The 8,641-nt window shown below is 34.6% G+C and overlaps 1 pseudogene; it reads right to left on the reverse strand.

Annotated features, from left to right (window-relative positions):
• Window positions 1-7,841: 7,841 nt before the first annotated feature.
• LOC122490685 lies at window positions 7,842-7,941 on the reverse strand (annotated as a pseudogene).
• Between the last annotated feature and the right edge of the window lie 700 nt (window positions 7,942-8,641).

An 8,641-nucleotide genomic window follows, 5' to 3' on the forward strand; every position in this document is an offset into this window, starting at 1 on the left:
TCAACTTTACCCACTGGGCCATAAGCAGTCTAAATGCCTCCTATATGGAATTGGTTTTCCAAACATGCCTTTCTTTCATTTTTGCACATGCTGGTCTCTCTTTCTGGAACCTTCATCTCAAAACCAGACCAATTCTCATGTAGTTTTCAAGACGCCCCTCAATTATCCATTGCTTCTTTGAGAAACTCTGTATGCATCTCCTCCTAGCAAACAAACCAGGTATTCATCCTCTGTGCTTCCAGAACAGTTTTCTGTGTGTCTCTTGTAGTACAGCTTTGAGGCATGTTATTGTTTTATATTGTTTTTAGTCACTAAGTTTTTTTAGGAAAGTCTCTGAATTTTGGATTTCTGTATCCCCAATATATGCAACAGTTCAGAATAGACAACAGATATTTAATAAATACAGTGGGTTTTTTTTCTTAGAATGTGCTTATTAGATGAACTGTGGTCATTTCTGGAGGTGTAGTAGGATGGTTCCTAATAATGACCTAATTTTAGTTTGCCTAATTTGACAGGACTAAAATGGGCACATGGAAACACTGACAGTTTTGCCATTAGAGGGAAGGAAACAAAGTATGCATTGTATTTAAAAGAAACACCAGAATGTTCCACAAATTTGGATATTAGCTCTGCCTTCTTGGAAATTCTGTTACAGTATTATTTGAATATAAAATGAAGGAATGATATGGTCAATAAAAGAAGGTCACAGAATACCAAAATAATAACAACAACAACAACAACAAAAAAGGAAGCCTAATTTAAAGTGAATATCAAATCTCTCTTTTTCCCTCTGAAATTCCCTTTGCTACTTAACTTTAACATGTCTTTTTTAGTACATTTTCCTTACATGTCTTTTGTCTCTATCTTTTATTTTATACCCTAAAGAATCAGAAGAAAAACAAATATCCGTGTAAGTAGAGTATCAAATAAATGGAATAGTGCCTCAGCAGGGCCCCTATAGCAAGTGGAAAAGAGGGTCTCAGTCATTACATCCATAATCATGGATCATAGAATTTTAGAGCTGGAAAAAACCCTACAGCTTATCTAGTCCAAATACCTTTTCAAGGAGGTTAAATGATTTGTCCAAACTCACACCTCCTTTTCAAATTTCAGTCAGCCTTGCAATTTTTCTGAGGTATTGGTGTAAGGGTAGTATAGCTGAATAGCTAAAAGAGAATAATTTAGCATGGAATGAGTCAACATGACTTCTGCATGAGAAATGATGTTTGTTTGTTTCACTAGAGTTGTTTGAGAGAATAAATAAGTATGACTAAGGAGATTTAGAGAGAAAAATCTATATTTAAATTTCCAACAAGCTTTTTGACAAGTTCCTATATCAGACTGTTTAAACAATCCCCATAAGAAATTGGATTGGAGAGACTTAAGGAGAAATTTTAGTAGTTAATAACCGACAAGAATCAAGTCCTAATTCTGTTTTTTTTACTGAGTGTCCTGGTTCAAATTATTTAACCTTGCTTATGATCAGTTTCTCACAAACAGTATGAATAGTAATTTTATCTAACCCACCAGGCTGCTAAGAGGATTGAATGAGATAATAACACTTTATAATAAAAGCTACTATATGTTAAGTACTCATTATATATCAGACACTGCTCTAAGTGTTTAACAAATATTATCTCATTCAATCCTCACAAGACCCCAGTAAGGAAAATATTGTTATCATCTCCCCACTTTAAAGATAAGAGAACTGAGGTATAGAGTGGTGAAGTAACTTATCCTGAATCATGAAGCTAATTGTTAGTAAAGTCAGGAATTGAACCCAGGAAGGCTAGTTCTGGAGCCCCTACTTTTAACCAGTCAACTTCTGACTCTTGTGCTATCAGTATGTGCAAACCCCTTTTCATGCACAGCTTAAGTACATAATAAGTACCTAGTAAATGTAAGCTATTAATACTTTCACACTTTCTCAAATGGAAAAAAAAAAAAAAAAGAGAGAGGCCTAATATTGACAGAAGACCTACTTTAAGGATAAGGCATTCTCTTTAAAACCAGCCTGGAAGGCCATAGACACCCAGACAGTTTCCATGGTCCCACCAAGGTCAGAAGCCAGTATAGGTGAGAAGAGAGATTAAGGGGATAATAGTCTTGTTCTAAAGCCCATGTTGTTTTTACTACATTTCAGCCTATACCCTTACCTGAATTCACACTCTTGTTATTCCTCTTTTACGAAAACCACACTTAGATGTATAAGTAGATATGTACAGAATACATAAAGCACATTTATACATAATATTTTTTTGACCTATAGGCAAGCGATACTTAGTAAAGAGAATTTGAACAGTAGCAAGGGAAACTTTTACTAAGTTTCTGAAGAACAGAAGCTGATGGCTGATGCCCCAGAGTCAGTGCTGGAGCCAGTTGAGTTTCATGTTTTAGAACATGATGGGGCATTCAAACGCACATTAAAATTGACTAATTTTTAGTTGACCCTAAGCTTTTCTGGGAAGAAAAAGGCCAAACCAATGATATCAAATGGTAGGATTCCCAGATGAACTGCTAGACAAAGGATCTATAGTAATTTTACATTATTCCCTGTAAAACATTGTCCTGAAAAGCTTTTGTACCAAAAATGAGTGCAAAGTGTCACAAGGAAGAGCACTGGAAATATAAAGCATTATCCCATAGTACTGTACATCAGCATTAGGAATATTTTTTGTTCTATTCACCATACCTGAAGGGAATCATAAGGCCACAAAGCCAACCCATCTAGAGAAAGGCAATTAAAATGACATAAAGATATGGAAAGTTGTCTGCCAGAAAATGGACTAAAAATATTAATACTCTGAAAACTGAAAACTTTTAGGATGAAAATGGGTATGATGAACACAAACTTATTCATCAAGATCTAGAGTTCCAGAACCCAGCAAGTTGTTCTTATTATTGTTCTTAATTAACTCCCGAATGCTTCAGAATATATCTCTCAAGAGAAAGTGTGTCTCCTACAGCATCACCCTATATTATCACAGTTAGGAAATTTAACATTAATGCTATTATCTATTATATAATCTGATCCAAATTTCTCCAATTGTCCCAACAAAGTCCTCTATAGTTTGCCATTCTTCCCTTCCTACCTTCCTTCTTTCCTTGTATTCTTTTTTTGATTCAGAACCCAATCAGATGGCTCTTATTGCATTTATTTGGCATAACTCTCTACTCTCCCTTAATATGGAAGAGTCAGCCAGCGCTTTTCATCTTTCTCATCATTGATTGTTTTTTTAAGAGTCCAGGCAAATTATTTTGCAGAAATGTTTCTCAATTTGAATTTCCCCGATTGTTTCCTCATGGTTAAAGTTTTTGGCATGAATACTACATAAGTAATGTTGTGTCCTGTAAGCACTTCTTAAAGCTTGAAAGAGGAGAAATTTAGGACCGGTGAATTCTCACTGTACCCCCAAATTGTATTTGTTATTTCCAGGAGAAGACAAAGGAAGTAATATTATTGGTTCAAACATTTAAAAAAATTTCTTTTGACATTTATTCACCTTTGAGAGACAGAGAGTGACGGAGCACAAGTGGGGAAGGGGCAGAGAAAGATGAGACACAGAATCCGCAGCAGGATCCAGGCTCTGAACTGTCCTCACAGAGCCCCACTGGGGGCTCGAACCCAGGAACTGTGAGATCCTGACCTGAGCCAACGTCTGAAGCTCAACCCACTGAGCCACCCAGGCACCCCTATTGGTTCAAAACATTTAAAATAAAATTTCTCAATATATAAAAGTCAGATCCATTAAGAGGTAAAGAGATGTTTCAGAAAACCTCTTTAGCTTTTTGCAGGTAACATTACAGGGTGTAGTATACCTATATCTCTCGACATTACTCTCAAGGACAGAATGCTGACTATGCTATGCTAGCTTGACTAAAAATGGTGTTTTCTAATATCTCCCTCTTTTTTCACAAAACCAAATCCCAGTCTGTTAGGCATTTGCAAAGTTTATTCTAAATGCTCCTTTCAGACTATATTTGAAGAGATTTTAAAATCTTTGAGAAAAGAGGATTTATATATCAAGACTGGCTAACTCTAAGTTACCTGTATCCACAGTGTCCTCAAGTGTACATATATATTTTTAAAGTTTATTTGTTTGTTTGTTTTTAAGTAATCTCTACCTCAAATGTGAGGCTTGAACTCATGACTCCGAGATCAAAAGTTGCATGCTCTACCAACTGAGCCAGCCAGGTTCCCAAAGTGTATATTTCTTTAATTTAACAATCCTAAATCCCCCAAATTTGGGCAAGGTGTAAGATGCATGTAATTGACAGTAGATACAGGCAAGCACTAATTTTTTCAAAATTTCCAAAGTGAAATTTACTTATTTTTTCATGACAATATGAAATAAAATCAACATTGATTTTTGATGCAGAAAGAATTTAAACCTTAACACTGTTACTTTCCAGCTTCTTAGCTACATACAAATCGTTTAACTTAAGTTGTATTCTCCACATCTGTAACATGGAATAGCACCTACCTTTCAGTGTTGTTATAAGAATTAAATGTGATATCACATGAAAAAGTGTCAGTTTTATATAATTATTGTTATATTGACCAGAAAAAAATTCTTTGATGTGATCCAAGAACAGAATGGTCCATCTGAACCATCTCTCTTTTTTGAACAAACCAGTTGCTTGATCATACTTACTATTTACTAAATTTTCCTTCGTGTGAAAGGTGCTAGACCAAATGTTGTCCAAATTCCTTCTTTTGCTTGATACCAAGTTCCCATCCTTGGGTTGGATGAGAAAATCTTATATCCATATTAAAAATTCTACTGTTTGCTTAATATAGATCACATTTGATTTCTGTCACCTCCAAGCAAAAGGAATATAGTACCATCACTTATGGCATCTAACCAGCTGGTTAGATGAGTCACTTTAATGAAAGCTGCTTAAATGTGACACCAAAAATGGTCAACTAATGCTAATAACTGCTTCAACAATTGTCTACATTTTTTCATTATACTTATCACACCAGAAGTTGGGATACACTTAGGATTTTACATAATCTGATACAGTTTTTGTTCTTTAAAAAAAAAAAATTTAGGGGCGCCTGGGTGGCTCAGTCGGTTGAGCGTCCGACTTCAGCTCAGGTCATGATCTCACAGTCAGTGAGTTCGAGCCCCGCGTCAGGCTCCGTGCTGACAGCTCAGAGCCTGGAGCCTGCTTCGGATTCTGTGTCTCCCTCTCTCTCTGCCCCTCCCCTGCTCATGCTCTGTGTCTCTCTGTCTCAAAAATAAATTAAAAAAAAAAAAAACATTAAAAAAAATTTAAGAACAGTTTTAGGTTCACAGCAAAATTAAGAGGAAGGTACAGAGAATTCACAGATAGCCTCTACCCTCATTATGCAGAGCCTCCCTCATTATCAACATCCCCACTGGAATAGTATATTTCTTACAATTGATGAACCTATATAGACCCATCATAATCATCTGAAGTCCATGGTTTATATCAGGGTTCAATCTTGATATCATATATTCTATAGGTTCAGACAAATGCATAATGACATATATCCATCATTATGATATATAATGATATATATATATATAATATATATTATATATATATAATGATATATATAATTTCACCATCTTAAAAATCCTCTGTGCTCTGCCTGTGCATTCCAAACCCAACCACCTCCAATCCCTAGTGACCACTGATCTTTTTACTGTGTCCATAATTTTGGCTTTTCTAGAATGTCACATGTTTGGAATCATATAGCACATAACCTTTACAGATTGGCTTCTTTTGCTAATATGCATTTAAGTTTCTTCTGTCTTTTCAGAGCTTGATAATTCATTTCTTTTTAGTACTGACTAATATTCCATTATCTGGATGTAACAGTTTATTTATCCATTCACCTACTGACTGGCATATTGGTTGCTTCCAAGTTTTGACAATTATGAATAAAGCTGCTATAAATCTGTGTGCAGGTTTTGTGTGGATATAAGTTTTCAACTCCTTTGGGTAATGGGTCATGATTACTGGGTCATAAAGTAAGAATATGTTTAGTTTGTAAGAAACCTTCAAACTGTGTTCCAAAGTGGCTGTACCATTTTGCATTTCCATCAGCAATGAATGAGACTTTTTGTTTTCTCACATCCTTGCCAGCATTTGGTATGTCAGTGTTCTGAATTTTGGCCATAAGTACTAATATTGTGTAGTGTATCTCACTGCTTGCATTTACTTGGTGATTTATGATGTTGAGCATCCTTTTATATAGTTATTTGCCATCCGTATATCTTCTTTGGTTAGGTGCCTACTAAGGTCTTTGGCCCATTTTTAAAATTGTATCGTTTGTTTTCGTATTAAGTTTTAAGACTTCATTGTATATTTTGGGTAGCAATCTGTAGTCAGATGTATACTTTGTAAATATTTTCTTCCAGTCCATGGCTTGTCTTTTCATATTCTTGACATTGCTTTTCACAAAGAAGTTTTTAATTATAATGAAGTCCAGCTTATCAATTATTTCTTTTATGGACTGTGACTTTGGTGTTGAGTGTAAATAGTCATTGTCATACTGGGTCATCTAGGTTTTTTTCTATGTTATCTTCTAGGAGTTTTATAGTTTTGCATTTTACATGTAGGTTGTGATCCATTTTGAGTTAATTTTTGTGAAGGGTATAAGGTCTGTGTGTAGACTCATCTGGCTGGGCTCTCTGTTCTGGTCCATTGTTTATTCTTTCACCAATACCACGCTGTCTTGATTACTGTGTATTTATAATAAGCATTAAAGATCAGTAGTTTCAATTCTCCAACTTTGTTCTTGTTCCTCAATATCGTGTGGGCTACTCTGGATCTTTTGCCTCTGTATATAATCTTTAGAATCAGATTGTCTGTATTCACAAAATAATTGCTGAGATTTCAATTGGAATTGCATCATATCTATAGATCAAGTTGGGAAGAAAATAAATCTTGACAATATTGAATCTTTGTATTCATGAACATGGAATATCTCTCCATTTCTTTAGTTCTTCTTTGATTTTGTTCATCAGTTTGGTAGTTTTCCTCACACAGATTTTGTACACATTTGTTAGGTTTATACCTACATGTTGCATGTTTTTGGGTGCTATGAAAATGTTATTGTATTTTATAATCTCAAATTCCACTTGTTAATTATTGACATATAGGAAATAATATTTTGTTGAAGATATTTGCATCTGTGTTCATGAGAGATATTGGTTTATAGTCTTGTTTTCTTTAATGTCTTTGGTTTTAGTGTGCAGGCTCATAAAATGAGTGAGGAGGTATTCTCTCTGCTTCTATTCTCTGAAAGAGATTGTAAAGAATTATAATTTCTTCCTTAAATATTTGATATAGTCACCCAGTGAACCTATCTGGACTCAGTGTTTTCTGTTTTGGGAGGTTATTAATTATGGATTCAATTTATTTACTAGATAGACAAATCTATTCTGATTTTGTGTTTCTTCTTGTGTGGGTTTTAGAAGATTGTGTCTTTCAAAGAATTGGTCCATTTCATTTAATTTTTCAAATTTGTTGGAATAGAGTTTTCATAGTATTACTCTATTATCCTTTTAATGTCCATAGGATCTGTAGTGATGTCCCCTCTTTCATTTCTTATATTAACAACTTGTGTCTTGTTTTTCTTTGTTAATCTGGCTAGAAGCTTATTGATTTCATTGATCTCTTCAAAGATCCAGGTTTGATTTTGTTGATTTTTTCCTATTGGTATCCCATTTTTTCCTGTTTTGATTTCTGCTGTAATTCTTTTTTTATGTAATCTGTGACAATTTTTTAAATTACATTTTCATTTTAATTCCAATACAGTTAACATGCAGTATTATATTAGTTTCAGGTGTACAATATAGTGAAAAACCATGGAACACTTTAGAAATTTGTGTGTCATTCTTTCACAAGGACCATGCTAATCTCTGTATCTTTCCCACTTTTTAAAATATATGTGTTGCTGAAGTGAGTACTCTGCTCTAATTCTTATTATTTCTTTTCTTCTGCTTACTTTAGATTTAATTTGCTTATCTTTTCCCAGTTTTCTCAGTGTACATTTGTATTGTTGACTTCAGCTCTTTTATCTTTTTTAAATGTATGCATTCAATGCTGTAAAGTTCCCCCTAAACACTGCTTTCACTGCATTTCACAAGTTTTGATAAATTGTGCTTTCATTTTCATTTAATTCAAAATATTAAAAATTTTCTCTTAATATTTCTTCTTTGATCCCTCTGTTGTTTAGAAGTGTGTTGTTTGATCTCCATATATTTTGGGACTTTCCAATTATCTTTCTGTTATTGATTTCTAATTTAGTTCCATTGTGGTCTGAGAGCAGACATTGTTTGATTTCTATTGTTTAAAACAAATTTTTTTAATGTTTTATTTATTTCTGAGACAGAGAGGGACAGAGCATGAGCAGGGGAGGGGCAGAGAGGGAGACACAGAATCCGAAACAGGCTCCAGGCTCTGAGCTGTCAGCACAGAGCCTGATGCAGCGCTTGAACTCATGGACCACAAGATCATGACCGACGCTCTACCGACTGAGCCACCCAGGTGCCCCAGATTTCTATTGTTTTAAATTAAGGTGTGTTTTATGGCCCAGAATGTGGTCTGTCTTGGTGAATGTTCCATGTGAACTTGAGAAGAATGTATATTCTGTTGTTGT

The sequence above is a fragment of the Prionailurus bengalensis genome, chromosome B2 (assembly GCF_016509475.1).
Source record: "Prionailurus bengalensis isolate Pbe53 chromosome B2, Fcat_Pben_1.1_paternal_pri, whole genome shotgun sequence".
NCBI lineage: Eukaryota > Metazoa > Chordata > Mammalia > Carnivora > Felidae > Prionailurus > Prionailurus bengalensis.